General features: G+C 40.5%; 1 protein-coding gene across 8 annotated transcripts in view; it reads left to right on the forward strand.

Moving 5' to 3' along the window:
* The first annotated feature begins 3,762 nt into the window (after window positions 1-3,762).
* The window catches only part of NRIP1 (nuclear receptor interacting protein 1), a 90,597-nt gene continuing 77,211 nt past the window's right edge, over window positions 3,763-17,148 (forward strand). For 3 of the 8 annotated variants that reach the window (XM_043509351.1, XM_043509347.1, XM_043509373.1), the window contains exon 1: window positions 12,974-13,056. The gene's annotated coding sequence lies outside the window, so the exon portion shown is untranslated. Of the gene's footprint in view, window positions 4,028-12,968; window positions 13,057-14,884; window positions 15,684-17,148 lie in introns of those variants that run through there. The other 5 variants (XM_043509333.1, XM_043509366.1, XM_043509341.1 and 2 more) reach the window with 4 other exon arrangements.

Below are 17,148 nucleotides of genomic sequence, written 5' to 3' on the forward strand. Positions count from 1 at the left end.
TCTCCCTCCCACCCCACCCCCCACTGTTCCTCTGATATTCTTGTTAACTGCTGGAATTAGCCTATCTGCTTGTCACCATGAAAGGTTTTCCTCCTTCCCCCCCCCCCCTGTTGGTGATGGCTTATCTTAAGTGATCACTCTCCTTACAGTCTGTATGATAAACCCATTGTTTCATGTTCTCTGTGTGTGTGTATATAAATCTCTCCTCTGTTTTTTCCACCAAATGCATCCGATGAAGTGAGCTGTAGCTCACGAAAGCTTATGCGCTAATAAATTTGTTAGTCTCTAAGGTGCCACAAGTACTCCTTTTCTTTTTGCGAATACAGACTAACACGGCTGCTACTCTGAAACCTGTAATATATAAGATGTGTCAGTATGATTTTCACCTGTGTACAGGCTGCAGTATTGGATGATCTGATTTTCTAAGGGACCTTCCCAAAAGTGGATATTCTGACATATTGTATGAATTGAACTGGGCTGAATCAAGGATGGAATCTAATCATTTGTCCATGAACCTAACAAACTATTTTAGAATAAGAATTTTTGTGAAAATATATTTCTGTGAAGCCATCTAACTTCTCAAGCATGCCACAAGCACGGTTTAAAGCTAGGCCAATCTAATCCTGCTCCAGTTGAAGCTCATGTGAGTTTGGAAGTTTTGTAAGATTGCTTTTACAAATATATGGTCCATGTGGGAAAAGATGTTATCCATTTATGTATTTTATTTCAACATCAGACAGACAATCTTTTTCTAGCCGGAATTGTACTGTAGATTTGTTAACCATTTATGAAAATAATTTTCCTAAGCATAAAGGTGATCAAATAGAAAGTTATGTATAAGTCAACAATTTTTAAACTGTTTTCAGGTAGCTAAATAGAAAGATCAAATTTGTACTTCAAGAATGTAAAAAATGCAATTACATTTTGATTTTCAAGGGGTTAGTAATACAGAGGCATGTTTGCTTTTGATCTATTTTGAAACTTCTGGTGAGAAATGTAATATGTAAGTAGAAATGGCTCACTGGCTTTGGCAAATATGAGTTTACACTTCACAAATGTTAAGCACAGTACCAACAACTTTCCAGTAAGCGCTTGTAATTCTGTGAAGCAATTCAACAGTAACTTCTGTAAATTTGTATTTCTTTCAAGAGCAATTCAAAAGTAGTCTGCTTTCTAGCTGTCATAAAAAGTCTTGGACTGGTAGATGATTTGACAATGAAGAAGCCCCCTAAAGCAAAAATTGAAAAAGTAGCCCTCTATCCTTTACATTGTCTGTAATGAAAAAAATGTACTTAGATTATCTACTGCGTGTGTACATCACGCATGCACACATGTACACTGTCTATGTTGGGGAAATGAACATGTATTTGACTTTGGTTGAAGACAAGCTACAGAAAGAACCAATAAATATATACAAATAGCTTGATAAAATCTGGCAGACTGATTCATTTTTTCATTATGGGCTAGATTCTTCCACCTTTATGCATATGGCCTAGTACCTTATTTGGCAGTGTCATTTGAACTGCTCAATGAGAACTCAGTGTGAGTAAGGGTGTCAGAATCTAGCCCTGTATAAATATAATTTAAAATACTCAAAATTAACTGGTTTGTAAATGACACCACTGCTTAATACAGTCTCTGCTGATTGCGCCACAGAAAAAGATGCTTTCCAAGCCCTGTTCATTTTATATTTTGCTAAAAGTCCTATTACAGAGTATTTCAGATAAGCATTCTTACCATTGCTTGTTCCCAATTCCTCATTTTGTAGGTTCCTTCTCTATGCAAGACATTCCCTACGGTTAAAAATGAAAAGGTAGCTACTACAGACATACTTGATTGAAATAGCTGGTAAATTGCTGCAGTAATGAGAAAATTCCCTTTCCTCTGGTTAGTCCAACTGCTTAGCACTGAAGCATTTTTCAGATAAAGAATTTTAAAGAAAATAAAAATTAAAGAGAATTTCTTTAAAATCACAAAGGGCCTGCTCCCATGGAAATTAGTGGCAAAATTCTCTTGCAATGTTAGGCAAGATCAAGCCATAACATTAGTTTATGCTTCATAATACAGAGACTGATTTTACAGGCATTCTGATGTGCAAATGCAAGGATGCTTTAGAAAATACTGGTGCTTCTTAAAAAATGTGGTTAAAAACATAAGATGATGAAGTTCACCAAATCTCTCATTGGCTTAAAGAAATAGGTCAATTAATACATTATTAGTTCTGCTAGTATACAATTCCTACATTCCAAAGTACAAGAGATTTTGCTTAATATTTCAACATCCTGTTTCATTCATTAGTCTGTAGATTGAAATATTTGGCTTTAGCCATGTACACTTCTCTTTTGTTTTTTAAACTGGAATCCGGATGCTATTTGTGTAGTTATATTATCAGATATGTCTATTTATTTAAAAAAAAGTTTGAATATAGTCATTTGTTAGTTTCTTTGTGTTTTTTTTAATGTGTATTTTGGGGTCTGTTTTATCTCTAGAATGTTTGCCTGTGTTTTTTTTTGATGGTTATTTGCTTGTATGTAGTTGTGAATGTATTGTTTTCTTTCCTCCTTTAATACTTTGTTTTTAAAAAGGCAAACATTGTGTTGATTTAGAAAAGCCAAGGATTACCATGTTTTTTGCTGTGTGCATAAAAATCTTAAAGTGTGCTGCAAAGTACTTATAAACCCATTTGTTATGTTTGCAGACTCTAAGTACAAGCACTCTGTTTGTATAGATAGGATGTGACCAAGGTCAGACATTTTGTGGTGTTGTATATATAAAACAAATAAAGCAGCAGCATATCCCATATCTATCTTCAACTTTTTTCCACGGAATGGCACTAGAATACCTGTAGCAAGAGAAATTAGACATTAGATTGTAATTCCTTGGGGGCAGGGAAAGTGTCTTCTTCACATAGGTTTGGACTGCACCTTGCAAAATATTTGGTAGCCCTGAATAAGTTAAACACAGAGCTTTGCTCAACCTTAGCGATGGGCGTTACTACCACAGTACCCCTTCACTGAAATATCAGAACTAAAGGCAAAGATTCAAGGCCAATCGCAAGAGTTTCGGCTAGCAGTGAAAATGCTGGTTCAGTGGGCAGGACTTGGGAAAGGAAGGACGCAGTTCTAATCTCCTGCGCTCCCTTCATCACTAAATGCATCCGACCAAGTGAGCTGTAGCTCACGAAAGCGTATGCTCTAATAAATTTGTTTCGTCTCTAAGGTGCCACAAGTCCTCCTTTTCTTTTTTCATCACTATTGTCAACTCTGGAGAACTCATAGAGCAACTCCCCATGTCTGTTTCCTTTCCTTCAATCCCAGCTTCAGAAGCCATGTGCCTGGGCAACCCCGAAGTCTCAAAACCAAGAAGGCAACGAGAAAGAACCCCAAGTTGATTATCTTCTAAAACCTCATGTGTTCTAACCAATCTGAGGGGGCTTGGGGGGCCCTGGCTCCATGATTTTGGAGCGCTGGGGGTTGGCACTACTGGCCCTTTCCAGTCGTACTCCCGGGGGCGCCTTTCCTCTCTTTGGGGGCTCGCTTTCAGGCAAGATTTAGGCCCCGGGAGCCATTTACCACCGGCTCCCAACATCCCCCCGACGCAAAGGGAGCCAGCTTGAGTGGCAGCCGGCCTGAGCGGGAGGCCGGGGAAGTTCCCTTTCTCCGCCCCCCCCCCCCTCGCGGTGGCGGGAGGGGCCAGGAAAGGGTTAAGCAGAAACTTGGCGGAGGAGCTGAGCGGCATGGAGAGGGGAGGGACTGGGCTGCGCTCAGCTGGGTGGAGAGGGAGGGGAGGATGAAAGTCAGCCTCCCAGCCATTGCAGCAGAGCGAGCCAGGGCGCCGAGCTGTGTGTGTGGATGCGCGCTGCCCGGCAGGGGAGGCTGCCCCGCTGGCCGTGCAGCCCAGGGAGGAGGCTCGCCCCCGGCCCTGGAAACGCTCCCCGGAGCCCGGCCCCAGAGAACGCGGCTCCGCGGGGGCCAGAGGGACGCGCAGGGCGCCGGCGGGCCGCAGGAGCGCCGGGCCGGCGGCCGGGGTGAGTGTCGGCGCCGGCCCGGGGCTGGGGGCTGGGGGCTGGCCCCGCCGCGCGGGCAGGGAGGCGGCCGGGAACAATGCCCGGGCGGCCGCGGAGCGGGCGCTGCTGCCGGCTGGGCGGGATTGTTTCCGGTGACACCTTCCTACCGCCCCCCGCCCTTTTCTAGCTGCCCGCCCCAGCCTCGGGCGGGCGAGGAAAGCGAAAAGTTTGGCCCCAAATTGCGGCTTTGGGGGCAGCTGGGCGCGTGGCAAAGTTTGTGGCCGCCGCCCCGCTTTTTCCTGCCAAACCCCCCCCCCCCCCCTCCTCCCGCAGCTCCCGAGAGACTGTTCCCCCCCCCCCCGCGCCCCCCTTCCTCCGGCCTCTGCCCGGGCGCAGGGCTCCGGCAGCGCGACCTCCGTGCGCGGGCGCTGCACGTCCGGCAGCTCCCCGGGGCTGCGTGTCTGGGGGGCGGGGAAACAAACCCTGGGATCCAGAAGCGTTAGACCAGGCTCCCCCAACCCCGCTGTCTTTCCCGCGCCCCCCCCTCCTTTCCTCCCATCCCTCCATCCCCGCCTCTTGCTGCTTGCACGGCAGGAGGCAAGGCCATGCTTCCTTCTGCTTGCCCCTCTTGTTGTTCATTTCCCTCTCCCCGCCCCTTTCAAAGGCGCCCACAGTTTACTGTGGGTTAGGAATCCCCCCCCCCCCACCCGCCGACCCCATCTGCTTCCTCTCTCCCCCACCCCCCCGCCGCGCAAAAAGGTGCCTTCTCACCATTTACCTTCCATAACGTGCAGCCCCTGGGGGCATCTCTTCTTGGCTTTTTAAGCTGAAGGTTTGTATTTCAGGGCTTGCCACGTATTTGGTGTCCCCAAAGCCCTTCAGGGTTGCCTTTTGTCCCCTACAAAATTGTATCGATTGAGGGTTTTCCTTACTTCTCTCAAATAGTAACAAAGCTGACATGTACAGAAATGTACTTTGGGGTCATAAAATAATAAATTAGGATTACACAATCAAACCTTCCTGATGTGCGCTGTACTATATTGTAAAAAGAAAAGGAGTACTTGTGGCACCTTAGAGACACATTTATTGGAGCACAAGCTTTTGTGAGCTACAGCCTTTCATCACGAAAGCTTATGCTCAAATAAATTTGTTAGTCTCTAAGGTGCCGCAAGTCCTCCTTTTCTTTTTGTGAATACAGACTAACACGGCTGCTAGTCTGAAACCTGTACTATGTGGTGTGGCTGTGTGGGGTACTCTTTGTCTCCCTTGAGTGTGGTGGTGTGCATTATTATTATTTATTATTTTTTAATTGAAAGCCCCAGGATGGTACTGGAAATCCTCGACACATGGAGATGATGATTTAAGAACTATGGAGATTCTGACTTTGGGAATGATTCAGCGTTAGGGCAGCTGGTATGCAGTTGACTCATTCTATTTATTACTCCTTTCACTATTCTTGTGCCAAGATACCTTTTTCAAAAGAAAGTTCTATTTGAATTGTTTGATTGTAGGAGTATTTTGTGGGTATTTGGTTGCTGTATTCACTTGATGGCACCCAGGCCAGTTAGAATTTAACTGAGTCATGGCAGTATAAATTATCAGATGTATACATTTATGGAGTTTGTTCACAAAGAATCGTAATACAGCACACACAACTTCCGAAAAGGGAGTGATCTGTCCTTGAATTTATGATACAAAGCCTATTTTTTTTTTTTTTTTTAAATGTGCTAGTCAATTGCTGTCTTAAATGGTTGTTGAACTAGAGACTGGAATGTGACACATCAGTAAGCCATCTCACAAATAAAAGTTGTCAGAGGTGAGAATGTTTTGAGGTTAATCATCTGATTTAATGGTATTCAAGGGAAAACTTGCTGTAAAGTGAATTTTACAAACTTATTAAAACTGCAAAATTGCCAGAACTAGAGTTGACATCTCGCGTAGTGAGCTCTCATGCAGGGCACCTAAATTCAAAGCAAATCAAGAGTTCTCTGCTTGGCCCATTGCTGTGCTCTCAAACTTCTTGTTAACTTCTCAGCATTGTATTCTTGTACAGTCTGAGAGACAGAATTGAAATTGACGTTTAACTGACAGGAGCGCTTGACTACAAGTTCAGTACACATACTTATGTGCAAGTTTTGGTTGTGCAAGAGATAAATAGTGAACAGGCATTCAATAGCGAATGGGAACTCCTGCCTTTCTCTTGGACTGGCCTGCAATCCTTTATTATCATTATCTAATAAGGGTGAAATCCTCTGGTGTATTTTTTTGAGAGCATGAATGCACTAAATACAAAGTGAAATCAAATGCACAATATAATTAAACTGGCAAACCCAGGTGAACTACTTTTCTAGTTGTCTTAAGGGTTACTTATAATTATGACACGTACAACATTTTCAGAGGGAAACTTGTTTTTTTTTTTTTTTGAAAGTGGTGTTTTGGTTTTTTTTAATCTACTTTTGGAGAGAGAGATTTGATTATTATGGTACTAAAAACAGTACTAGGTAAAGAAATAATGGTGATGAGTGTCTTCATTTAGTTAGCTTGAATGACTGACTGTTTTATGTTGTATCTATCATTCTGCAAATGACAGCAAGGCAAAAATGGATTTAAAACAACAGAGGTTTACTAAAGGTCATCAGAGTTCAAACCTGAGTGAACAGAAATACTGATCTTATTTCCCTTTAGTTTCTGCTTAATATGGGATCTGTTAAAACGAAGACAAATGCCTGCTAGATAATGGCTTATCACATTGTCCTTGCAGAGAAAAGTTGTTCTCTTTTTGCATAAGTAATGTAGTCTGACAAAAGAAGGCTTCTAGAAATCTTAATACCAGGCCAACATTGATACTGTCTCGAGTGACATTCTCATAAACCTCCTAAATGGAGCAACTGTAAGGTGGGTGCATAACTGGTTGGAAAACCATTCCCAGAGAGGAGTTACCAGTGGTTCACAGTCATGCTGGAAGGGCATACTGAGTGGGGTCCCAGAGGAATCCATTCTGCGTCTGGTTCTGTTGAATACCTTCATCAATGATTTAGATAATGGCGGAGGGAGTACACGTATAAAATTTGTAGAGCGTACGAAGCTGGGAGGGGTTGGAAAATCTTTGGAGGATAGGATCAAACTGGAGAAATGGTCTGGTGTAAATAGGATGAAATTCAATAAGAACAAATGCAAAATACTCCACTTAAGAAGGAACGATCAGTTGCACACATACAAAATGGGAAATGACTGCCTAGGAAGCAGTATTGCAGAAAGGGATCTGGGGGTTATAGTGGATCACAAGCTACCTGAGAGTCAGTAGCGTAACACTGTTGCAAAAAAAAGCAAACATAATTCTGGGATGTATTAACAGGAATGTTGTAAGCAAGACATGGGAAGTAATTCTTCTGCTCTACTCTGCTCTGATTAGGCCTCAACTGGAGTATTGTGTCCAGTTTTGGGTGCCCCATTTTAGGAAGGATGTGGACAAATTGAAGAAAGTCCAGAGAATAGTAACACAAATGATTAAAGGTCTAGAAAACGTGTCCTATGAAGTAAGATTGGGGGGGAAAAATGGGTTTGTTTCTTCTGGACAAGAGATGACCGAGAGGGGACGTAACAACCTTTTATGTACTTGAAAACTGTTACAAGAAGGAAGGAGGAAAAATTGTTCTCCTTAACCTCTGAGGGTAGGAGAAGAAGCAAAGGTCTTCAATTGCAGCAAAGGTGGTTTATGTTGGACATTAGAAAAAGCTTTCTAACTGCCAGGGTGGTTATGCACTGGAATAAATTTCATAGGGAGGTTGTGGAATCTTCATAGTTTGAGCTCCATTTGAACATATGTCTAAATTTTCCCCAAGCAAGCCTATGGAACTGCATTTCTCATAATAGCCCTGCCCAGGAAAGGTGCAGTTGTGGTCGCTCCAATCTCAAATAAAATATATTGGAAGTGGTGGGGGGGGGAAAGTATGGATAAAGGCAACAAAATGATTAGGGGGTATGGAGCTGCTTCCATCTGAGGAGAGATTAAAAAGACTGGGGCTTGTCAGCTCGGAAAAGAGACCGGTAAGGGGGAATATGATAGAGGTCTATAAAATCATGACTGGTATGAAGACAGTAAATAAGGAAGTGTTCTTTACCTCTTCACATAATACAAGAACCCTGGATCACCAAGAAAATTAATAGGCATCAGGCTTAAAACAAAGAAAAGGAGGTACTTTGTCATACGACATACAGTCAACCTGTTAAACTCGTTGCCAGGAGATGTGGTGAAGGCCAATATTATAACTGGGTTCAAAAAAGAATTTAGATAAGTTCATGGAGGACAGGTCCATCAGTGGCTATTTATTAGCCAAGACGGTCAGGGATGCAACCACATGCTCTGGGTGACCCTAACCTCTGACTGCAGAAGCAGGGCGTGGATGACAGGGGATGGACCATTTGATGGTTATTTGTTCTGTCCATTCCCTCTGAAGCACTTGGCTTTGGCTACTATTAGAAGACAGGATACTGGGCTAAATGAACCACTAGTCTGACCAGTATGGCTGTTCTTATGTAGGTGCTTGACTCCTCACTGAAGGACTATCACTGGGAAGTCATCAGGATTATGCTCTGAGGCTGTTGACTTTGAACTACTGACCTACTCCCATGGAACAGTTATTTTTCTACAGCTGCCTGGGGAGGCTGAAGTATTCCAGTTGCACACATAAAGAGACGAGACTTTAAAAGCAGAGTGCTGCTCTGTCCAGGTGGGCTGACCATTGCCATGTGTAATAAGGACATATTAGATAGAGGGCGAGAGATGCTGAAATGTTGACAGACCTCTGCCTCACAGAAGGGGCAAGACCAGACATGGGGAAAGTGTAGCTCAAGACCTTTGATTGTTTTCAAAAATCTGTAAATCTCAAGAGCTTTAACAGTGAAATCATGGTGGTTAAGATAGTCCTTTTGCTAAGCCTGTGTTCCATGCTGACCTCCCACGTTGTTCCCAAATGAGTTAGAGTAGAAGCCCTGAAAGCTTCAGCCTGAGTGGAAATCTGGGGGAGTGTGTGTAAGCAACTGGGGGGCTTGCGAGCTGTGAGACACTGGTTTTGGAGTCTAGAGTGGCTGGACTGTGGAGTTCCATTTTTCAAGGAAGGGCATCAGATCAGCTGTGAGCCTGGGGCTGTGCCTTACAGACCCAAAGCTAGGAATGTTGATCAGACTTTGGCCAGCTCCAGTTGACCTAGAAGCATGCGGGAGGCCACTTGGAACTGACTGATGATAATACAGAGAGGTACTGGGCCAGGTTGTAACCCTATCAACCGCTAATATTTTACAATACTGAGACCAAGTGTCTAAATATAAATTAATCAGTAATGTCTGTGGGTTTAATAGGGAGTGATAGATGAATGGAAAAATTACCGCTACCAGTTTCTAAGGGAACAAGTATAGTGTGAAGTTTGAACAGGAGGGATAGAATATAAACCAGCCAGAATGTCTAAACAGATAGGAAGACTTTAATCAAGAAGGAAAAAACAAACAAAGTTTGAGGCCGGTGTATGAAATATATAGGGTTATATGAAGCTTTTTGTTTTAAAAACAAAAACAAACAAATTTAAGGCCAAAATAAGACTTGGTTTCAGAAACTTTTTTATTGTATGTAGCACACATTTAATGATTACTTGATATTCCGTTAGGTTTATTTGTTGTTGAAGGACAATTTGTTCTGTTTGAAAATACTGAATTTGAGAAGAACATCTTGAGATGGGGAGTCTGTGTTGTGTGAAAAGGAAATAGTCCTTCCTTGTATTCTCATATGTAGGTAGGTCCTTACTAGAAGAAGAAACTGAATGTAGCAAGTGAAATTTCAAAGGCATGTCTTTGGTAGAGATGCATTTATTTATGGGAAGCCCCACAGAAATGTGGACAGAACTATGGTACTTGGATTCCAGGAAATTTGAGAGAATGATACTATTTGGTGTTTTTTTTTTTTTTTTTTTTTGCCTCTCTTTTGGGTACCAGACATCTAGGCTTCCTGGTTAAGGAAGCAGGATGCAAGCTAAGGATTTGTAAACATGGCAAACTAGGAAGGAGAAAGAGGTCCTGTCTTGCCTCTGGCCAAAGAGAGAAACTTATCTTCGGTTAGGTCCCAACCACAATTTACATTCCAACCTATTTCTTTTATAAGGAGGGTGTTATTTAATTAGTGTGACTTTGAGAAAGACGACATGTTCTCAATTTTATATGTATATTTTATTTCTAAATGTGTCTGTCTACAACGAATGAAGAAGGAAAGTTTTTGTTCTAAACATAATCAGAATAAAGCCAGAAGCTGCCGCCTGTTTGGAAGAGTGCCTGTCTTCTGTCAGAGATCAGTTCTTTGAAGTTGATCTTCCTGAACACACACACACTCTTTCCTTGTGTGAAGTACTGTAGCCTAGTTTTCCTTAAACATATCTAGTTTGAGCAGGAGTGAAATTAAGTGAGATAAATGCATTTTATAAGCAAGTGTTTTGCTGGGTGGGTGGGTGGGGGTTTGTTTCGGTGGGGGTGGTTTTTTTTTTGTTTGTTTGTTTTTTGCAATGATTACATGAAACAAATAAGGAAAGATTTGGAAGGTTCCACAAAATATCTTATTGCCTTTTTGTGTAAAAGTGTCTGGCCCATAGGAAACACATAGTACTTTAGTTTCCTTTGACAACTGATTGGTACTAATGTTCTGTATTGTCTGTTTTTTCAATGTCACTGTTAAGGTTTGTGGCTACTACCCTTTTTAATTTCGGAGCTGAAGAAATTGGAATGAACTTTTATGGACGAACTGGGCTCTGGTTCTCACAGAGATAGAAATGCATTTCTATCTGTTATCCCAAGTGGTTGCTATATTCAGATCTTTCATTTTTTTTTTCAACTGCCCGTAATTTTAAAACGGTCAAACTTAGTATTCCTGCAGAAACTATACACAACCCATCTTCCAATTCAAGGAGTTGTTCTTCCTAAAGTTTTTTAACAGAATTCTGGCAAGTGTAGGAATTTCTTCCGTCTTTCCAGAAGTATCAAAGTGGAATTGCTTGTGCTCTTCTTTCTAAACTTTTGTAAACTTGAAGCCTCTTGTACGTCCTTGAAAAAAATACAGCATAATCCTTACCGCTGGCTTCAAGAAAAGCCAGTGGCTATGTTACGGCATCAAAACTGTTGGCATTTACATAGAAAGCTTAGCTCCTTTTGCTAGTTTTGTTTTGTTTTTGGTATACAAGAAACGTGGTGGTGGTGATGGCAATACAGAAGAAGACTGCTCAGATTTACAATAAAGAAAAAGAACTATTCAAGAAAACACCTTGCTGTTCATTAAGATGGTCTCAAAAGACAAATGTCCTCTAAAGAAGCATTGCTTCCGCCTTCTGTCTAACCCCCTTTCTTCAATTTGTGAGTCATAAGTCTGTTGTGAGAAAGGTGGATGCTTTTACTGTGACTACATTAATAAGACTTTTTAGTATTTGATCAAATTTGTGCTCACTTGTCTGTCCTTCTTGCACTTTTAAGTTAAAATGAAGTGAAAAAGACTCCGACCCTTTGTTTTTAATGCTTTTTGGCAGCACAGGCTAAACCCACCATTGACTTATTAAATGATGGCCTAATCTCTCTTCCTAATTAAAAAAAAAATGGAGACTCACTTCTGTTTAGCGAGGCCAAATAACTTTTTTTGTTTATTTGGAGAAGCATGGAAGAGATTACCTGCTTTTGCCCAAAAGATTTACAACGTGGTGGTCCTAGTGGATCCATCATTCCCTATGGATTTGGGTGGCAGCTGTGGTCCAGGGGGCATCCAGTTTTTGTAGCTGTAGGCCTGGAGGCTTTGACTGCTCTTCTCTTGGACGATGACCCTCGTGGCATCTATCTGCAACTTTATTGCTCCTGGTTAGATAGCACTGTTACAGCCATCCTTAGAATTCCTTGGAAGTTCATCTGGAAGCTTGCTTCAGTTGGTGGACATTACAGCTGGGTGTCACAGCAATAGAAGGAACTACTGTGTACACACAGCCCAGATGCTCTGGTCTCTCTACACTGGCTACTTGTTCGCTTCAGTGTTAACCAGTTCCTATGGCTTTTAAAGGTAACCTCAGAGTAGTAGTTAAAATTGGTTAAAACAGAAGATGCACACAGAACCCTGTTAGTCTATTAAGGCATGTTGGTAGTGACAGTTGTGGGAGCAGCAGATTTAAAATGTATCACTTTTTAATCAAAATTCTTAGTTGCTCTAGTGACAAGCACTATAGAAGTTCTTTATTAAAAAAACTCAAACCTAGTTTGGTCCACCTCCTAAACTTTAGGGTTTTATCATGTGTCCATTTAAGGAATGGTAATGAGGGAAGTAGTTACAAAAGTGCTTGAGGTGGATAGTGATCTCACTATCCACCAGCTTTTCATGCCTATGCATTTAAGTCAACAAATTGCTCCAAACTAAAAGTCTTTTGTGTGTGGTGGCTTTTTGCCTGGTCTTTAGAATTTTTTGGGACACACAATACGGTATATAAAATAAAAGGTTCTGCTATGGACTGATATTTTCCTTGTTGCTATATTCATTTTAATAAGGGCCCTTTTAGAAAACTTTACCTCTGGTTATTTGTACATATGAAATAAGTGTTAAGTCATAACATAGTACAGCAAGTCCAAGTTTTAAAAAAAAAAAATCAAAGAGCTATTGTCTCTGAATCCAAAGTTCACTATTTTACATGGATATTATAGTTCTGATGTTGAAGAACCACTGTCTGGGTAGTGGGGTAATACATTCTTCTATAATTACTTCAAAAATGGTCCTGTCTGGGAGGTCTTACTTTCTGGAGTTTAAAGTTATGTTTATTTTGCTGACACAAACCGTTGATTACTTGTAAATCTTAACACACTCAGTGAAGTGTGTTAATTTTCCTAACAGTAAACCAATACCTGGGTACTGTGATAGAAAACTGTTATGCAGATACTCATTATTTCTCCCCCCCCCCCCCTTCAGATCAAGCATGGAATGGTTCAGGAGAACTAATGTACCCTTGGGCTCCTGAAGGATAGGCTTTCCAGGCTGGAACATTATGAAGGTAAATCTTTTCTTTAGGTTAACTATCTTCACATCCGATGAAGTGAGCTGTAGCTCACGAAAGCTTATGCTCAAATTAATTTGTTAGTTTCTAAGGTGCCACAAGTCCTCCTTTTCTTTTTATCTTGACAGTATCATTATTTAATTTTAAAAAAAAAAGTGTCCGTTGAATGACTCTCTACCATCTACTTTTAATCTTAAAATGTCCTGTATAATTCTGTCTATTTTTGATGTTAAAACTCGCCAAAGCAAGAAATGGAGAAGTTTTTATACAATGTATCCCCAAGAGGCAGAAATCATACATTTTGGATAGTGTTGCATTTTTTTTGGTGTGGAACTGGCTAGTGGGCCCTAAGATCTTCCAGACTTGTTTGGGAGGTCGTTCTTGGATAGGGCGGGATCCTGTTTCTCACATTATAAGACTGAGAGGGGAAATAAAATACAAATTTAAAAATTATTTTTTTAACCTCCTTACAAAATGAGCTCAACCCATAATATATGTAATACGATACAGGTGAGCTTATATGGGAAGTGACTGGTATTTTTAAATGGTTAATGAATATTATCCTACTTATTACAAATGGTTTGCAGACATTTAGTACCACTATCAGTTTGTTGATATATGCTAACTTTGTCTCCATTTCTCAAATCCTGTTTCCCTTTGGTATATTGGAATCATCCGTTTAGTCTTATCCAAAGATTGCCCGTTTTATGGCCCAATGTTGCAAACACTTAAGCATGTGAATAACTTTACCCACTTGAGTATTGAATTCAGTAGCAGTATTTGCATGTGTATTTGCAGAATAAGGCCATTAAAGAGCATGAAGAAAAATGAAATGATTGGGCAGGGAGTGGTTGCAGGGTAGTCTGTTTTTATATTTAGTACTCTTAGGACTGGCTTACTTGGAAAGGACAATGTCAATGTCAAACCAACAAACAAAAAAGAAGCAGTAATAGAGCTGTACTCAGATTTTAAGACCACGCTGAAAACTCAAAAGTACCGGGCTTATCAACTTCATAATTGTAATCAGTGTGGTTATAATGGATTCTTATTCTGATAAACCAATCCATGTACCACCTGACTGCAGCCCACATACTACCAGTAGTGAATGTACTATAGTTTGAGAACATCTGAACTAATACAGTATATTCAAGGAAAATCACCAGAAAATCTGCATGTTGTTGGTAAACTTTAGATACTTGAGTTTCAGAATCCATCCAGTATCTTTGATTTTTGCAGTAGCTAGCACAAGTGAAATCAAAATGTGGCTATCAGTCAGGTTATATCTTCGCTTAGAATACCACTGCTGTAGCGCTTCAGTATAGACGCTCACTGCAGCGACTGGAGAGGTTCTTCTGTCACTAGTTAATCCACCTGCCTGAGTGGTGATAGCTTGATTGACAAGAATGCTTCCATAGACCTATACCAGGGCTTAGTTTGGATTAACTGTCACTCAGGCATGTGGATTTTTCACACCTCTGAGAGACATAGCTGGGTTGACCTGACTTCTTTGGTGTAGACCTGGTCTCAGTCCATGATTCTTTAGTTTGTTACATTTAACCACTCAGAAAAGTGTAGAGGATGATCTCTTGACTTGCTTTCATCTTTCTTAGTAATCTTGGCAACCCAAGGTTGTTGAAAAGTTAGTTATATGACTTTTGCTGATCTCAAAACCACAGAGTTATAAAATTTACTATTAAAATACATGGGTTTAAGTAGCCACTTTAAATTTATGAATTACTATGGTCGGCAGTGGATGATGGTTCTGTTCCTTATGCTGAATTGTGCTTAATAGAACAGTGGCTTTCGTGGAAATGAGTATTTGACTATATCACAAGTGGGTTGAAGGCTTTGAACAAAGAGCTGTGCTTATTTTTTTTTTTTAAGAAGGTGGTTGGTTGTGCAGCACAAAAATATATTTCCTTCATGGGTTCTAAAAGTCTGAATTGTAAATAAATGTTGTGTATTAAGTATATCAACTTGTCAAAAAAGTAGCTATTTGATAAATTTGAGGGAATATTTATTACCTGTTTTATGCACAGCAGATATCCTGATTATATTTAAAATTGCTTTTTCTCTGCCCATCCAGACCAATACAAATTTTGAGTAGGTGACCACATTCTGTATTGTGGTACAAACAGTCTTGTTATGGATGTTTTTGTATTCAGCCTATTTCAATACACAAGCTTGCATTACAAGTTGTTACAAACGGTTGTGCTGTATTCTGCCCTGAAACTACCTCTTGCATTAGAATCAGACATTTGTTCTTGTCATTGAAATTGGTTTTTTGGATATCAGAGTTCTAGATCATTAGGGCAATTCCCAGAAGATCATCTGAGTTCTTAAGCAAAAGTAATTTGCGTGTGGTAGGGAAGTACCAATCATCCTGCATACCAGAACAGATGTATTCCTTAAAGCAAAAGCTCTCAACCTGTGGACCACAAGTTATGCTACTAAATGAGAAAGGAGTCTATTCCCATATTGCTGAAAGAGGGGTGAGCCGCAGATACATCTCAACCCTCTTTCCCACAACAGACCATAAAGAGATGTGACGTAGAAAAGGTTGAGAATCCCTACCTTAAAGATATTGCAAGTGAATCTTTTAAGGCTAGAGTCTACCAGGTGGGGTAAGTAGTATCTTACTCTGCAAGTAGTACCTCAGATATCACTGAGGCCATTGAAGGAGGAAGGTATAACCCAATGTGAGCAATGACAGACAGAACATTTGCCGTCAGTGAGGAGAAATTGACATCTTAAAAATAAAATAGTGATTTGTTTTACAGGCTTCACTGCTCAGTGATCATCCATACAATAATTTACCATCAGAGTGGATTACGCAATTTTTTAAAAAAAAGCATAGAATGGGCAGTTTGAGGAAGGATGGAGGGCGAGAGCAAACATTGCAGTATTTAAAAAAAAAAAAAAAAAAGTGATCCAGTGACACCTTTGTTCTAGGGAGCATACTATACTTCATTACAGAAGAAAAAGAAACTGTATTTTTCTGTGAATGCAGGTTAATGTTTTTGTTAGTGGTTATGCAGTACCTTCTAGGATTTAACCCTTACCTCACTGCCATTTTCCATTTTGCCTGCCAAATGAATTTGATAATATGATGTCTAACCTTCGGGTTAAGAAAAATGACCCTTATGCTTTCAGTAGTTTGGCATTTAATATTTTACAGAAAAGTTTTTAGTTTAACATATGTGAACTTGTACTGGATAGGGTTAATAGGCTAGAACAAAAGGTCAAAGCATAAGGCATTAGGCTTAATTAAGGGAGAGCAGGAGTGGCAGGAGTATGTGACAGTTAAATGGGTTTCCCACAGACTGTCGGTTACAGTGCAACCATGCCTCAATTTAAGTGGGTTATTTTGTGCAAAGGGCAACAGTGATTAGCAGTTTGACATGCCAGACATTTCTAGCCAATCCCATCTGTTTTAGAGGTTAAGAAAGCACACCTTTATGAGCTGATGGATTGAATTGTGTGCCTGTCTGGTAAAGATTAGACGTCCAAGGCCAGTGCAGTAAATGTCAGTTGCTGAATATTGTACTTTCTTGGTGGTTCTTTGTTTTAACTGTAAAGTGTTTTGTAATAGGTATAACTGCTGTTACAGTGTTATAAACATTGACTATAGAACAAGAAAAACACTGCATGGATTCTGAAGCAGGTGTTTTGAATTGAAATGGGTCAGGGTGTGGGCACATTTGTTTTTAAGTTTTATTTTAAACCTTGAGCTGTAATGCTTGTTCATTTGTGTAAATGCTTTACTCACCAGGGAAGTATCTTTTATATGAGTTACTTTGTTTCGACATGTGATGCATGATTTTTCTTCACAACTGTCACTTTTTTAAAGTGCATTTGTCCAGTGGTTAATTGTCTCAGTAATAATCTTTCAGACACAAATTAAGCTGGATGTAAGGAGGTTCTCTACATTTAAAAATGTCTTTGACTTCACACTTAACTTCATAATACTCCCCTAAACCTCTCCACTCTGTTATTTGACCAGAATATAGATAGATAGCGTGTGTGTGTTGTGGTTTTTTGCTATTGCATCGCTTTCCCAACTGTGTCATAAGTCTGCTTATGAGCCTA

This window comes from Dermochelys coriacea, chromosome 1, assembly GCF_009764565.3.
Source record: "Dermochelys coriacea isolate rDerCor1 chromosome 1, rDerCor1.pri.v4, whole genome shotgun sequence".
Lineage (NCBI taxonomy): Eukaryota > Metazoa > Chordata > Testudines > Dermochelyidae > Dermochelys > Dermochelys coriacea.